The 17,969-nt window shown below is 34.0% G+C and overlaps 1 pseudogene; it reads right to left on the reverse strand.

Moving 5' to 3' along the window:
• LOC125917730 (ferritin light chain-like) overlaps nucleotides 1–17,618 on the reverse strand; it is a 45,053-nt pseudogene extending 27,435 nt beyond the window's left edge.
• Between the last annotated feature and the right edge of the window lie 351 nt (nucleotides 17,619–17,969).

Here is a 17,969-nt window from a genome sequence, read left to right on the forward strand (position 1 = left end):
TTAATATAAATTAGATACATCTACATATGTGACTATGGTAAAAAAGCAAACTGCAAAAAGATGCATATGGCATGATATCATTTATATAAATTTTAAACCATGTAAATGTTTTTAAATATAAAACATTCAATGAGCATGATATACACAATTCATAATAGCGTTGCCTTTTGTTAATGGAAGGAGAAAACTTGGAAGAGAAGAGTAGGGTGTTAGCTACATCTGTTATATTTATTTCTAAGTAAAATTTTTGAAGTAAATATTGCAAAATTCTAATATCTGTTAAATCTGGGTGGTAGGTATATGGGAGCTATCATACTATTTTATAAATTTTTGTACTTCCATATTATTTAGTGCATTTCAGTATATACTTTACTGTGCTCTGATATTCACCATTAACATTTTAGAGAGAACACAAATATCCCCCAAAATAGGGGGAAAAAGAAAAATATATATACCTGTTGACTAGGTACATGTTGTTTTTCTTCTTCTGTGGCAGAGCCAATCAGGCTGGAAAAATGTTGCTTTATCACAGCTAGTTCCTTCTAGTCCATTACTGCGTGTGAGTCATCATTCATTAATTTTCTTAAAAAATATATGTTGACAGTTTGCTATTTGCCAGGTATTGCAGTAGTGTATATATACAGCCTTTGACTTATCAGACTTCTAAACAATGTTGTATTCATGTGGATATACTGAAATATCAGGGGAAGAATCTGAATAAGTATAGTTTAAAAGGCAAGACTTTTTCCTCCCAAGTTTTTTGTATTTTCATTGGCGTCCTGGGGACAATATCTATTAGAGACTGTACTATAAAACTCGATAAGCCCTTACACTGTCTGCCACAAAACTCATTATTTGTTGTCTCTAAACTCAATTAAGTAGGACTTTTCCTCTTAATATATTTATTTGTTTCAAAATTTTAATAGTTTGCATTGTATTTATAATGAGAAATTATTTATGTTGAACTCTGATATTATAGTTGAAAATTTGAGTATCTGACATAAAGAAAAAAGAATTAGACTATAGCAAAATTAACCTCTTCTATCCCTCTTACCTTCCCATCCTGCCCTCTACTCTCACAATATGTGAGCCAAATAAATAGACAGAGTTACTAGCCAGTTACAAATACAGATAAAATTTGGTGTTTTTAACTAAGAATAAAAATCTTATGATGTGCCAGTATGAAACATAAAATCAATTTCTCAATGGAATATTAAGGGTAATGTTAGAGAATTTGAGTCCTAAACCATTCAAAATTCAAGTGATGTCATAGGCTTAGTTCCCTGGAAATGCTCTTGGGCAATATACCCATCCAAAACAAAACAAAACAAAACAAAACAATAACAAAAAACAGGAAGGCAGAAATTGACAGGGGAGGAAGCTGATCAGCAGTCCATTTACAATGGAGGCCTTAGGCAATCATATTGCATGTTCTAGGGCTGACATGCCCTTTTAAAGATGCCTCACATTTAAGTGTTCTTTCATCAGCCAGTCACTGGCTATGGCCACATTCTGGGGCCAAGTGTAACCTTGAGCAAATTATTTCCCTATAACCATGAGGGAAGTAGCTGTTGAGCTGCCAGTAGCTAGGAGACATATTCCTGGTAGCTAGGAGTTGGGTACATTGACCATGAATAGGGAATCTGAGTGGAGCACTGTTTTTTCACATGAATAATTTCCATGTTCATGCCTACCCTATCTTCCATCTTTCTTCAAGAGGTAGGAATTTGATTGGGTGAGATGTTCAGCAATGAGGCAAGGCTCAAGAGTAAGTTAAAAAGAAAAAAAAAGAATGTTTTATAAATTACATGGAAATAGGGCAAATGAGTTCAAAGTTTTGTTTTTAAAACCTCATCAGAATATTCGCTCATCAACGTGACTATGTCAAAGCAACTGCTTCAACATGGTTACCCTAAACTGCCACTTTGAAGTATCCCATATCCCCAAAAGATATGTCACAATAAGTACAGACCCCAAAGACAACACAGAGATGGGGAGAACAAGGACACATTACTGAATATAGATGTCAAATTTAATTAAGCTTTTTCCTTGATCTCAGTGATTCTCTGTTGAACTTCCTGAATTTTATGGTAAAATTCTTCTACCCTTTGATTATCAGGTAGAATTTTTCTGATGGATTTTCTCAAAGAGTTTAACACTCTTCCTATTTCATTTTGAAATGAATAAAATATTTATAGAATAAGTGGAAGAGCTTTCATAGGTGATAAAACCAGGTGTCTAGATTTATTTTAATTTGCAAATACCCAAATAATGATCATATACTAGCTTGCTGATTATAAAAGTTTTATTGCAATTAATTCCTACTCAAATGAAATACCTACAGATGCTTATGTTTGACGAATCGGTATAAATTCCTAAACAGTACCTTATATTAAATTAGTTTGTTCAAATTAATGATTCTGTGATTCTAAGTCTAGAATATGGACTAATGGAAAAAGCATTCATTTTGAAATCAGACAGACTTATGTTAAATTTGAATGTATCATTTATTACCTTTGTGACATTGGGCAAGTCATTTAACCTCTTTTCCTTGTTTGTAAAAATGTGGGTAATTATAGAACCTATTTTATAGAGTTTTTAACTATACACAATACCTGGCATAGGAAAAGACTCAGTAAATGATAGTTGTCTTATTTTTATGAACAACTTAGTTAAAAGTAAGTGGGGTTGCACCATCATCTGGATTTTAAAAAAATATATTTTGCAATTTAATATGTCACATGTTGATAACATTTTTGATAAGCCAGTATAGAGTTAGGTAACAATAAAATGTTCCATGAAAATTTTCATTTAATCTAATTAAAGGAAAAAATACATCAACTGTAGATCTTTGGCAAGGTGGTGGCTATATACGTACTACAAAAATAAATGAATGTAGATATTGTCAAAGCAAAAAATGCACTAGGTAAAGTTAAAGAGACAAGGAAGATTTTGTTCAAAACTATTGCAATAGGGGAGAGAAACCAGAACACAGTTTGAATTCAATTCCACTGAAAAAAAGAGTGGGACGATTTTTAAGCTCTATGGTGAGAGGAAGAACACAGGCCATCTGCGTTGTTAACTGTCTTTATCCAAGGAAAAGTAAGCTACCTAGTATTTTTTTATGACAGGAGGTAGTTTTACAACCAGGAGCAGAACGTGCACCAGAGTTAGGCTTTTACACCTTGTCTCACCCCCCCTACCCCGGCACAGAGACTGGGAAATAGGAATGCTCTCTTCTTGGTGCTTACATTTCAAAGAGAAGGTCCTAAGTCCTGAGAATAACATTTCTAGGTTATAAAACTGGCAAGAGGATTTTAAAAAGTTTACATCTTTGAGAAGCAGAGAAAAATCTACAATTATTTATTATTATTATTTTTTTAAATAAATGCTTTAAGAAATGGGAAATCAGGCCAAGAATCAGGAAAGAGCCAGTCTGAAGCTTAAAGAAATATTAAAAGTTGTCTTGGTCAGGGATGTCTGGGTGGCTCAGTCAGTTAAGTGTCTGACTCTTGATTTTTGTCTCAGGTCATGATTTCATGATTCATGAGTTTGAGCCCTGCATTGGGCAGTACACTGTCAGTGTGGAGCCTGTGTAGAATTATCTCTCACTCGCTTGCTCTCTGCCCCTCCTCTGCTCACTCTCTCAAAATAGATAAATAAACTTAAAAAAATGTTGTCTTGGTCAATACAGAGAAAGCTGTCTTTGAGAAAAATCCATACAAGACCTAAAAGTTCAATTCTATTAGCAAATTTAAAGAAGTTATTTTAAAAAATCTCGTAACTTCTGTATCTCACTCATTGCACTTTTGTGATTCTCAGCCCTGTTCTTTTAATGGTGTATATTAAGAGAGGGTGGGAATCACACTGTATTATTTTTCCCACTTTTTTACTTCCTAAGTATGACTATAATACTCATATTCTAGTAGGAGTTACTCTATTAAATATTTTAAATGGCAAAAGAAGTTTGATCAGATTTGAATGTTAAAATGAAAGCTAAATTGTTTTTATAAAACAAGTTGAAAAACATTTGAGATTTTGGTCTTTTTTCTCTTAACAGGGAAAAAAGAAGATGGTGGAGTAGTATGGGGACCCTGAGCTTGTCTCATCCCTGAAACACAGCTAGATCAGCATCAAACCATTCTGAAAACCAGGAAATTGATTTGAGGATTAATGTAACAATCTGCATAATTTGAGCAAAAGATCCTGGCAGCTTCTCTCAATGAGACCAAAACACACTTAAGATTTAGCTCCCTTTATTTGATTGTTTTTTTTTAATTTTTAATTTTAATTTTATTAATTATTTTTTCTTGATGAAAGAATTCACCCCAAAAGAAAGAATAGAGGAAATGACAGCCAGGGATTTAATCAACCCTGATAAAAATAAGATGTCTGAACTAGAATTTAAAACCACAATTATAATAACACTAGCTGGGGTTGAAAAAAGCATAGAAGATACTAGAGAATTCCTATCTGCAGAGATAAATGACTAAAATCTAGTCAGGCTGAAATTCAGTTTGCTATAACTGAGATGCAATCTTGAATGGATGTCATGACAGTGAGGATGGACAAAGCAGAGCAGTGAATCAGTGATACAGAAGATGAAATTATGGAAAATAATGAAGAAGAATAAAAGAGGGAAACAAAGGTAAAAGATCATGATACAAGACTTAGAGAACTCAGTGAATTATTACAGGATTAACATTCATATCATAGGTATCCCAGAAGATGAAAAGAGATAAAAAGGGTCAGGTTTATGTGAGCACATTATAGCTGAAATCTTCCCTAATCTGGGGAAGGACATAGACATCAAAATGCATGAAGCGCAGAGAACTCCCAATAAATTCAACAAAAACCAACTATCACCAAGGCACATCATAGTCAAATTCACAAAATACACAGACAAGGATAGAATCATTAAAGTAGCAAGGGAAAATAGTTCTTAACCTATAAGAGAAGACAGATCAGGTTCACAGCATATCTGTCCACAGAAACTTGGCAGCCAGAAAAGAGTGGCAGGATATATTCAATATGTTGAATGGGAAAAATATGCAGCCAAGAATTCTTTATCCAGAAGACTGTCATTTGGAATAGAAGGAGAGATAAAGAGGTTCCCAGACAAACAAAAATTAAAATAGTTTGTGACCACTAAACTAGTCATGCAAGAAATTTTAAGGGTTACTTTGAGTGGAGAAAAAAATTTTAAAAAAGACCAAAAGGAAAGAGGCTAGAAAGAATCAGAGAACATCACTAGAAACACCAAATCTACAGGCAACACAATGGTACTAAATTCATAATTTCAATAATCACTCTAAATGTAAAATGGACTAAAGGCTTCAACCAAAAGACATAGGGTATCAGAATGGATTAAAACACACACACACACACACACACACACACACACCAAAGCCAAAAAAAACAAAAAAACAAAAAAACAAACAAAAACAAGATCCATCTATATGCTACCTATAAGACACCTGCAGCAACTTGGGAGCACCCAAATATATAAATCAATTAATAGCAAACATAAAGAAACTCAATGATAATAATATAATCATATTAGGGGACTTTAACACTGTACTTACAGCAATGGACAGATCATCTAAGCAAAAAATCAACAAGGAAACAATGGCTTTGAATGACACAGTGGACCAGATCAACTTAACAAAGATATATTTAGAACATTTCATGCTAAAGCAGCAGAATACACATTCTTCTCAAGGGCACAAAGAATATTCTCCAGAATAGAATACTGGGTCACAAATCAGCCTTTAACAAGTACAAAAACATCGAGATCATACCATGCATATTTTCAGACCACTACACTATGAAACTTGAAATCAACCACAAGAAAAAATTTTGAAAGACCACAAATACTTGGAGGTTCAAGAACATCCTACTTAGGAATGGATGAGTTAACCAAGAAATTAAAGAAGAAATAAAAAATTACATGGAAGCCAATGAAAATGAAAACACAATAGTCTAAAACCTTTGCGATGCAGCAAAGGTCGTCATGAGAGAGAAGTATATAGCAATCTAGGCCTTCCTAAAGAAGGAAGGAAGGTCTCAAATACACAACTTATACCCAAAGGATCTGGAAAAAGAACAGCAAATAAAGACCAAAACCAGCAGAAGAAGGGAGATAAGGATTAGAACCGAAATCAGGGATATCAGAGAAATAAACAAACAAACAACAGATCAACAAAACTAGGAGCTGTTTCTTTGAAAGAATTAACAAAATCAATAAACCCCTAGCCAGACTTGTCAAAAAGAAAAAGGACCCAATAGACAAAATTACAAATGAAAAGGAGAGGTCACAATCAACACTGCAGAAAAACAAACAATTATAAGAGAATATTATGAGCAATTATATGTCAACAAATTGGGCAATCTGGAAGAAATGGGTAAATTTCTAGGGACATATAAACTACCAAAACTTAAACAGGAAGAAATAGAAATTTTGAATAGTCCCATAACCAGTAAAGAAATTGAATCAGTAAATCAAAAATCTCCCAACAAACAAGAGTCCAGGGCCGGATGGCTTCCCAGGGGAATTCTACCAGACCTTTAAAGAAGAATTAATACCTAGTCTTTTGAAACTGTTACAAAAATAGAAATGGAAGGAAAACTTCCAAACTCATAGTATGAAGCCAGCATTACCTTGATTCCAAAACCAGACAAAGACCCCACTAAAAAGGAGAACTACAGACCAATTTCCCTGATAAACATGCATACAAAAATTCTCAGCAAGATACTAACTAGCAAACTGGATCAAACAACACATTAAAAGAATTATTAACCACAATCAAGTGGGATTTATTCCTGGGCTGCAGGGGTCATTCAATATCTGCAAATCAATCAACATGAAATATCACATTAGTAGAAGAAAGGATAAGAACCATATGACCCTGTCAATAGATGCAGAAACAGCATTTGACAAAATAAAGCATCCTTTCTTGATAAAAACCCTCAGGAAAGTGGGTATGGAAGGAACGTACCTCAACATCATAAAGAGCATATTTGAAAGACTCACAACTAATATCATCCTCAATGCAGAAAAACTGAGAGCTTTGCCCCTAAGGTCAGGAACACGACTGGGGTGTCCACTCTCATCATTGATATTCAACATAGTACTGGAACTCCTAGCCTCAGTAATCATACAACAAAAAGAACCAAAGGTATGCAAATTGGCAAGGAAGAAGTCAAACTTTCACTCTTCCCAGACTACATGACAACCTACATGGAAAACTCCACCAAACACTGCTAGAACTGATGCATGAATTCAGCAAAGTCGCAGGATATAAATCAACATAAAGAAATCTGTTGCATTTCTATGCACCACTAATGAAGCAGTAGAGGGAGAATTCAAGGAATCAATCCCACTTATAGTTGCATATAAAAACCATAAGATACCTAGGAATAAACCTAACCAAAGAAGTAGAAGATCAGTACACTGAAACTACAGAACACGTATGAAGGAAGTTGAAGAAGACACAAAGAAATGGAAAAACATTCCACATTCATGGATTGGAAGAACAAATATTGGGGTTTTTTTTGTTTTTTTTTTTAATTTTTTTTTTCAACGTTTTTAATTTATTTTTGGGACAGAGAGAGACAGAGCATGAACGGGGGAGGGGCAGAGAGAGAGGGAGACACAGAATCGGAAACAGGCTCCAGGCTCCGAGCCATCAGCCCAGAGCCTGACGCGGGGCTCGAACTCACGGACCGCGAGATCGTGACCTGGCTGAAGTCGGACGCTTAACCGACTGCGCCACCCAGGCGCCCCACAAATATTGTTAAAATGTCTGTACTACCCCAAACCATCTACACATTCAATGCAATTCCTATTAAAATAACACCAGCATTCTTCACAGAACTAGAACAACCGTTCTAAAGTTTGTATGGAAACAGAAAAGACCCTGAATTGCCCAAGTAACATTGAAAAAAGAAAACAAAAGGTAGAAGCATCACAATGCCAGACTTTAAGCTGGATTACAAAGCTATAATCATCACAAAAATAGACACATAGATCAATGGAACAGAATAGAGAACCCAGAAATGGACCCACAAATGTATGGCCATCTAATCTTCAACAAATCAGGAAAGAATATCCAATAGAAAAAAGACAGTCTTTTCAGGAAATGGTTCTGGGAAAACTGGACAGCAACATGCAGAAGAATGAAACTAGACCACTTTCTTACACCGTACACAAAAATAAACTCATAATGGATGAAAGACCTAAAATAAGACAGGAAACCATCAAAATCCTGGAGGAGAAAACAGGCAACAACCTCTTTGACCTCAGTTACACCAATTTTTTCTTGACATGTCTCCAGAAGCAAGAGAAACAAAAGCAAAAACGAACTATTTGGACCTCATCAAGATAAAAATCTTCTGCACAGTGAAGGAAACAGTCAACAAAACAAAAGGCAACTGACAAAATTGGAGATGTTTGTAAATGATGTATCAGATAAACGGTTAGTACAAAATCTATAAAGAACATCTCAAACTCGACACCCAAAAAACAAATAATCTAGTTAAGAAATGAGCAGAAGACATGAATAGACACTTTTCCAAAGAAGACATCCAGATGGCAAATAGACACATGAAAAGATGCTCAAAAGCACTCATCATGAGGGAAATACAATTCAAAATCACAATGAGATACCACCTCACACTTGTCAGAATGGCTAACATTAACAATACGAGAAACAATATGTATTGGTGAGGATTTGGAGAAAGGGGGAATCCTTTTGTACTGTTGATGGGAATGCTGATTTGAAAGGGCATATGCATCCCAATGTTTTTAGCAGCACTATCAACTATAGCCAAATTATTGAAAGAGCCCAAATGTCCATCGACTGATGAATGGATAAAGACGTGGTGTATATACACATATATACATTTGGACACACACACACACACACACACACACACACAAAATGGAATTATCACTCAGCCGTCAATAAGAATGAAAACTTGCCACTTGCAACAACATGGATGGAACAAGAATGTATTATGCTAAGTGAAATAAGTCAGTGAGAGAAAGACAAATATCAAATGATTTCACTCATATGTAAAAGTTAAGAAACAAAACAGATGAACATAGGGGAAGGGAATGAAAAATAAGATAAAAACAGAGAGGGAGGCAACCCATAAGAGACTCATAAATACAGAGAACTGAGGGTTGCTGGAAGGGAGGTTGGTGGAGGGATGGGCTAACTGGGTGATAGTCATTAGGGAGGGAACTTGTTGGGATGAGTCCTGGGTATTATAATGTAACTGATAAATCACTAAATTCTATTCCTGAAATCAATACAATACTATATGTTAACTAACTTGAATTAAAATTTTTAAAAAATGAAAAAATAAACAGAGATAAAAGAAAAAATAGAAAAAAATGAAACAACTACGGAAAAATTATATTTTGGTTTTCTAGGAAACTCAGTTTGCTAAGACAGATTATCTTCATGGTATCTGAATTACTTAATTTAGGGTGCATTTGACACCTGTCACAAAAACAGTTAACTGAGGCACAGAGCTAAAACATGTAAAATTGTCTGTGTATTTTCTAAGTTTACAATAATTTATAAGAATTATCACAAATAATGTGGATTTTTATATTAAGGAATAAATATTAGTAAATGTAATATATATATTTATATATTTATGTATAAAACAAATCATGGGAACATATATAGAAAATGAAAGCGATGCATGTAACAGAGGCATGAAAGGTGGAAAATGGAGAACAATTCACTTAAAATACATTCAGATCATCCAAACATTGCTATATTAATTCTTGAACATCCGCAATGTGAAAAATTATGACTTCTAATAATAAATAGGAACTAGATCTTAAGGTTTTTAATGCATTGGGAATAAATGAATTCTATGGTGCTAAATATATTATTACAATAGCTTGTTTCTCTGTTGCAATTTTAGAAACAAAGATAGCTTTCAAAAGAGGTTTATTGTTGTTAGTAAAATCACAGACTTTTTCAAGGCTGAAATGATGATGGAACTGAAATTCTTGGCAAATAATTTAAGATCAATGAATAATATAGTTAAAATTGAAATGAGAACTGCGAGATTTTTACAGTCAGAAGGATTCAGAATAGTGAGAGGAGTTGCCATAATGTCTACTTTATATGCTGGGTGGTAAAATGAAACGCTGAGAACTTACTATAGGGTTATTGAACATTTTCCTGAGATTTCCCTTTTCTTTTTTTGTCCTTGACCCTTCACCTGTATTATTAAATCCACATCGACTGCTTCCCAACCTGCTCTTCTCCCTAAAGGGTGTTATAGTCTCCTTATCATTTGACTATCCTTTTTTAAATTTTTATTTATTTATTTATTTATTTATTTTTTATTTTATTTTATTTTTTAACATTTATTCACTTTTTGAGAGACAGAGACAGAACACGAGCAGGGCAGGAGCAGAGAGAGAGACACACACACACACAGAATCCAAAGCAGGCTGCAGGCTCTGAGCTGTCAGCGCACAGCCCGATGCGGGGCTCGAACTCATGAACTGTGAGATCATGACCTGAGCCAAAGTCAGATGCCCTACTGACTGAACCACCCAGGTGCCCCATTTGACTATCTTTTTGAATATCATATCCATTTTCTTTTTAAGCTTTTTTTTTTAATGTTTATTTATTTTTGAGACAGAGAGTGAGCAGGGGATGGGTAGCGAGAGAGGGAGATACAGAATGAGAAGTAGGCTCCAGGCTCCGAGCTGTCAGCACAGAGCCCATCACGGGGCTCAAGGTCACAGAGTGCGAGATCATGACCTGAGCCAAAGTCAGACGCCTAACCGACTGAGCCACCCAGCTTCCCCTATCATATCCATTTTCTTATACAGAAAAGAAATTGGGAGAAGAAAGGAAGAAAGGAAATCTGCCATTATTAAACTAGAAAAATAAAGAGATATTTATAGAAAATCCTCAATAAAGATATTGAAAACTCTGAAAATTTTTTTTTGCTTTATAAAAACACTTTTATTGAAGTAATGCACATTTCATTCACTATGCAGACAAGCCCATATAGTAATCAGAGGAAGCTCCATCTAGACACTGCCTCCAGGATTTCTAATGGTGTACATTAATTTTGTTGGTTTTGGGACTTTATAAGTGGAAGCATCCAGTTCTTGTTTATTTATGTCTGGCTTCTTTCAATCACTCAACATTATGCTTTTGAACATAATTTCGAGCTTTTGTAATACTGTCCAATTGTGTAAACATCAAAATGTGTTTATCCTTTAAACTATTGGTGTATTTTTTGGTGTTTCCAATACAAACTCTTATAAATAGTATTACTATGAACATTCTAGTACTTGTTCGTTTGGTTTTGTTTTTTTTTTTTTGGTTTACATATGTACACATTTCTGTTATATGTTACATTGGGTCATGTGGTATGTACAAGTTGAGCAGTAGTATACAAGTGATTTCCCATAGAAGTTTTACTGATTTACATTTGTATCAGAATCTATGACAATTTCAGTTACTCCACATACTTGCCAAACATGTACTTTTAGTCTTTTAAAAAACTTTAGCCATTATGATAAATGTGTACTGATATAACATTCTGATTTTCATTTTAATTTCCCTATGACTGCCCTTAGACAGGTCTATTAGCCATTTGTATATCTTCTTTTATAAAATATACTTCAAGATCTTTGTCATTTTTCTACTGGGTTGTTAGTCTAAGTTTAAAGTGTACAGGATGATGATTTGACTTAAATATATTGTGAAGTGATTACCACAATAAAGTTTAGTTAACATCTATCATCTCATATTGGTACACACACACAAAAAAAATTTAAAAATTTAAAAAAAAGTTTTTTTTCTTTGTGATGAAAACTCTTAGGATCTATGCTCTTAAACAACTTTCAAAAATACCATAGAGCAGTGTTAACTATAGTCATCATGTACTTTACAACCATTGAACTTATTTATCTTATAACTGGATGTTTATACCTTTTGACCATCTTCCTTCAATTCCCCCTCCCCCCACCCCTTCACTTCTGAAAGCACAAATCTAATCTCTTTTTCCCTTCATCTGTTGACAGACATTGAGGTTGTTTTCGTATCTTGGCTATTGTGAATAATGCTGCGCTGAACATGAGAGTACAAGTATTTATTCAAAATCCTGATTTCAATTTATTTGTATAAATACCCAGAAGTGGGGTTGTTGGATCATATTGTAGTTCTATTTTAAAACTTTTGAGGAGCCTCCATATTGTTTTCTATAATGGCTATAGCAATTTATATCCCCATCAGGGTTTCCTTTTCTTCATCCTTGCCAGCACTTGTTATCTTCTTACTAGAAATTGATCTTTTCCAATTTTATATTTTTTCATCATTCAGTCCTGGTAGGCTGTATGTTTCTAAGAGTTAATCCATTTCTTTTATTTTCTTTTATAATTTATTGGCATACAATTTTTCATAGTAGTCTCTTATGATCTTATGTGTTTCTGTGGTGTTATAGTTTCTTCTCTTTCGTTTCCTTATTTTGTTTTCTCTCTCTTTTTCTTAATCTATTTATAAGTTTGTTAAATTTATCTGTTTAAAAAACCAACTCAGTTTCATTTACATCTATTATTGTTTTTCTAGTCCCTATGTAATTTATTTTGGCTTTAATCTTTATCATTTCCTTCTGCTAATCTTGTTCTTAGTGTGTTCATCTTTTTCTGGATCCTAGATGTGTAAAACTAGGCTTTTTGAGACCACCTTCTTCTTCTTCTTCTTCTTCTTCTTCTTCTTCTTCTTATGTAATCATCATTGCTACAAACTTAGGACTTATAGGACTGCTTTTTCTGCATCCCATAAGTTTTGGTATGTTGTATTTCCATCCTGTTTTGTGGGGTTTTTTTTTTGGTCTCAAGGTACTTTTTGATTTTCCTTGTGATTTCTTCCTTCCTGTTATTTCAGAGCGTGTTGTTGTTTAATTTACACATATTTGTGAATTTTCCGATTTTCCTCTTGTTATTTCATACCACTGTAGACCAAAAAGATACTTGAGATATTTAAACCTTCTTAAAATTTTTAAAGACTTGTTCTGTTATGATCTATCTTGGAGACTATTGCATGTGCACTTGAGAAAAATGTGTATTATGCTGCCTTTGGATAGAATGGTCTGTATGTCTGTTAGGTGCATTTGTCTGTAGTGTTGTTCCACTCCATGGTTTCCTTATTGATTTTTCTGTCTGGATGATCTATCCACTGTTTACAGTGGAGTAATAAAGTCTACTATTATTGCATTGCTGTCAATTTCTTTCTTTAATTCTTTTAATATTTGAGTTATATGTCATAGGTGGTCTGATTTTGGGTGCACTTATGTTTACAATTATTGTATATTCATGATACATTAACCCCTTTATCACTATATAGTGTCATTCTTTGTATCTGACATTTTCAACCTAAGGTCTATTTTGTCTGATATAAGTATAGCCATATCTGATCACTTTCATTGACTATTTGTATGATATGTCTTATTCTATCCCTTTACTTTTAACCTATATGAATCCTTAAAGCTAAAGTGAGTATCTCTTTGCTGGTATATAGTTGGGTCTTATATTTTTTATTAATTCAGTCACTCCATATTATTTAATTGAAGATCAGTTTACATTAAAATGATTATAGATAGGTAAGGACTTATTATTGACATTTTGTTAGTGTTTTGTGTTGTGACTATTTTGTACTTCCTTTGTTCTTTTCTTCTCTTGCTGTCTTACTTTGTTACTGGGTGGTTTTTAATAATAGTATGCTTTAATTTCTTTATCTTTTGTGTATTTACTATAGATTTTTTCTTTGTGATTACCATAAAGCTTACATTAAATATCTTATAACAGTCTATTTTAAGGTTATAAAAACTTGAGTTTAATTTGCACACAAAACTGTACATTTTTGCTTTTCTCTACTCCTGACATCTTATAGTATTCATGTCACAATTTACATCTTGTATATTACGTAACCATTAACAACTTGAATCTTGTTATATTATGTAACATTAAGAAATTATCATGGGTAGAGTTATTATAATCTTTTGTCTTTTTACTTTCTATATTAGAGCTAAAAGTGAGATATGCACCATGATTATAGTACTAGAGTATTCTGAATTTAACTGTACTTCATCAGTGAGTTTTAAATGTTCATATGTTTTCTTGGTTCCTTTGTATGTTATAAGTCTTCTCCTGCTTTCAAAATGCTTTGTCATTGCCTTTAAAAAATTTGATGATAATGTGTGAAGATAATAATAATAATTAGTGAAAGCCTCTTTATGTTCAATCTGTTTGGATTTCTTTGGTCTTCATGGATCTGAATGTTCATTTCCCTCCCTAGTTTTGAGAAATATTTTGTCATTATTTCTTTAAATATGATATCTACCCCTTTCTCTTTCTCTGATACTTTTGAGATTCCCAAAATGTTTATGTTGATTCACTTAATGGTTTACCATAAGCCCTGTGGGATTTTTTCATTTCTCTGTCATTCTTATTTGTTGTTGATCTTCTATTATAGTAATTTCAAATTATCTGCCTTCAACTTTGCTGATTCCTCTGCTCTATTGAGTCTGCTATTAAAGCTCTTTACACAATTTTTTTTTTCAGTTCAACCATTGTATTCTTTAGCTCCAGAATTTCTATGGTTCTTATTTATGATTTCTACCTCTTTATTAAACTCACTCTGTTCATGTATTTTTTTTTTTCATTTAGCCATATATCTGTGTTATATTATAACACTGAGCTTCCTTAAGACAATTATTTTAAATTCTTTCTCAGAAAATTTATAGATCTCCATTTGGGAGGGGATCAACCATTGGAACTTTATTTTGTTTTTGTTTGTTTTTTGGTGGTGTCATATTTCCTTGGTTCTTCATATACTTTGAAGTCTTGCATTGCTATTTTCACATTTGAAGAATCAGTCACCTCCTCTAGTTTTTTTGACTGGCTTCAGGAAAGAATTTCACCAGTCTGCCTGACTAGAGGTTCTGGTGGTCTGTCTCTCAGACCTTTTCTATGGATGTGTCTGCTCCATTGCTCTTGTTCCCTCTTTAGGAAAAAGTCTTATGGTTTTTATGTTTTCTCTTAATCTCACAAAGCCAGGCCAGGTGTTGATAGCCTTATAGTTTCTTTTTCCTGCGGAAGTGCCTTGAAATCTTCAAGATTTTGCACTTTCTCCCAATGTCGTAGAGTCAAGCCAGCTGATAATCATTATGTACTGTCTTTAGGAGCTCACAAGTGCCCTCTGTGGAAGCTCATATGCCATTTGTGGGGGTCCATGGGTGAGGAGAACTATGGGGTCACAAATAGAGCTCTGAACCAGTTAGTAGGATCCATAGTAAGTTATAGAGATTATGTACTAGTTGCTGTGAGTCCCCACCCTTTTTTGTTACTTCTAGGGTTTTTCATTTTCATCTATGCTTGTAGTCCATTCTGTTAATTAGGATATTTTTTCCAATTACTTTTAATTATTGATTTATTTGGAAATATATTATTATTTCATTAGTTATCTGCATTTGGCCCATTCTTATGTTCCTTTTCAACTTTTCCTTTTGCTTTCTTTTAGATTGATCAGATTTTCAAAAAATATGCAATTTTTAAACATTTCATTAAAATGCTACACATTCTATCGCTATTATTGTATGGTAACTCTAGAAGTTGCAACATTGTCCTTGGCTTATTACAGTTTAATACAGAATGTGATTTTATAATTTTTCCGATAGTGCTAGAACTTTAGAAGTTTTAAGCCCCATTCTTATCCTCTACAGCTCCATGTAGCTACTTAAAACATTGTCAGTGTCTCTTTTCCCCATTAGAGACTTTCAGCCTAGGAAAGCCTGAAGTGTGGACAAGTGCATAAACCTTACACAGAGGATTGCCGAATGCCCATAGAGAAAAGACACAGCTGGTAATCACCAGCTTATCTTGAAAAAGTTCCATTCTTTCTGGCATTTTAGTTCATCTAATAATCCTCCTTACTTACAGAAATCCCTGAAACCTTTAATACCTGAGTTTTGTAATTTATCCAGCTATCTCTAGGAGTGGCAGGGAGAGCATTGACCTATGATCTACTACATCATATTAGGAGGTGGAATTTCTTTTTTCTTTTTCTTCTTTTTTTCTTTGCTCTTTTTACATCATATAACAAGTAAATCAGTATTCCAGATCATATTCTCTACTTTTGGTTTCCTGTTATTTATATTCTATGTCAATGAGACTTTAGATGAAAATGAACAACAAAGGTCATAAGCTGGGATAAATTACCACCACCTTTAGTATGGATATTATATAGAACAGTAGGTGCTTTAAAAGTCCCACTCTATATAACTGCTTTTAAAGCAAATAACTTTTGCTATCAGTGAACAAATCTAATCCAATGCGTGTGAGTATACAATGCATTTGATTTTGCACATCAGAAAATTGTATTGAGAAAATAATTCAATGGGGCACACGGGTGGCTCAGTTAGTCAAGTACTGACTTCATCTTGGGTCATGATCTCACAGTTTGTGAGTTCGAGTCCAGCATCGAGCTCTGTGCTGACAGCTCAGAGTCTGGTCTGGAGCCTGCTTTGGATTCTGTGTCTCCCTCTCTGTCTCTGCCCCTCCCCTGCTCACACTCTGTCTCTCTGTCTCTCAAAAATAAATAAACATTAAAAGAGAGAGAGAGAGAGAGAGAGAGAGAGAGAGAGAATAATTCAAGATGGCTAAAATATAGTAGTGCTTCTTGAGTCAAAAATTGTTGAACAGACTCCAGTAATCAGTAAAGTGAACTATAGATTTTCAAACGAAGAGGACTGGAGACCTAGTTTATTTTATTTGTCATTCCATTTTAGAGTTTTAAATAAGTATGAATCATGATCACATTTTCTTTTTAGAGAAAGCATTGTGGATTACTATAGATAACTGTATTCTAGACAGGCGAAACATCATGGCATGTGGCTATATGGGTGAAAAACTTGGGATTAGTAAACAATAAAGCTTTGGGCACTATAAACAATAACATGCATGGTGAGAGGTGGGGTTTTACATTCTTTCTTTTCTTGATGCAAAATGGAATGTAATATTCTAGCCTATGAGAAAGAGAGTCATGTTGCCTTTTTTCTTTTTGCAAAAGTGAAAGTTTATTTAAAAGTAAAAACAGAAAATAATGCTACTAGAGGAACTAAATAAAAAGAAGAAATTAGCCTTTCTCATTATAACTCCTCCCCCATATCTTGACTCTATCTTGATATCCCAAAGTCTGCAAAAGAAATCAACCCACTTTGGTATAGAATTAAATCTGGGGTCCAAATTTTTCTCAAAGAGTATGTATTTTTAATTTTTCCAAGAACCTAAGATCTTAGGGTTAAGTCAGAAAATCTGTGCGTGTCTGTATGAAGGCAAAAATATGTGTTGAGATTTTGTAGAGCCTGATTTCTCCCTTGTGGGAAAATTTGGGAAACTGTACTAGGGAAGGCATCTTTACTTGTAAGCAGATCTAGAAATTCTTTGAGATGCTGCATTCTGGCACAGATAGAAGTACTTCATCATGTTCTTCTGAAACAGGCTCCTGAGATGTTCCAGCTGAGAAGTACTGACAGTTCCAGCAGGAGAGCTTCCTTATATCCCACATCCTTGCCAAAACTACAACTGCCAAACACATTACTTTCCTCACAGTTAATTTTTGGACAATGATTTTTGACTTGGGGATATCAAATACATGGAACAGGAGTGTGAATTCTACACCCAGATTAAAACATTCATCTCTGACGACAGCAATACTCTGTTATAATGAAAATGGTGATGATGTGGCTTATTTTTACCCAGTGGTTATCACGTACCAGGCTGTGTGAGGCACTTCATACATCCCATCGGCTTTCATCTTCATAACCAACACTGTCTGATAGTATGTTAATTAAATTGAATCAGTCATGAGGGGTAGGAAACACAAACTAACAATGACTTACACAAGTAGAAACATTTT

This window comes from Panthera uncia, unplaced genomic scaffold (assembly GCF_023721935.1).
Source record: "Panthera uncia isolate 11264 unplaced genomic scaffold, Puncia_PCG_1.0 HiC_scaffold_231, whole genome shotgun sequence".
NCBI classification, from domain to species: domain Eukaryota; kingdom Metazoa; phylum Chordata; class Mammalia; order Carnivora; family Felidae; genus Panthera; species Panthera uncia.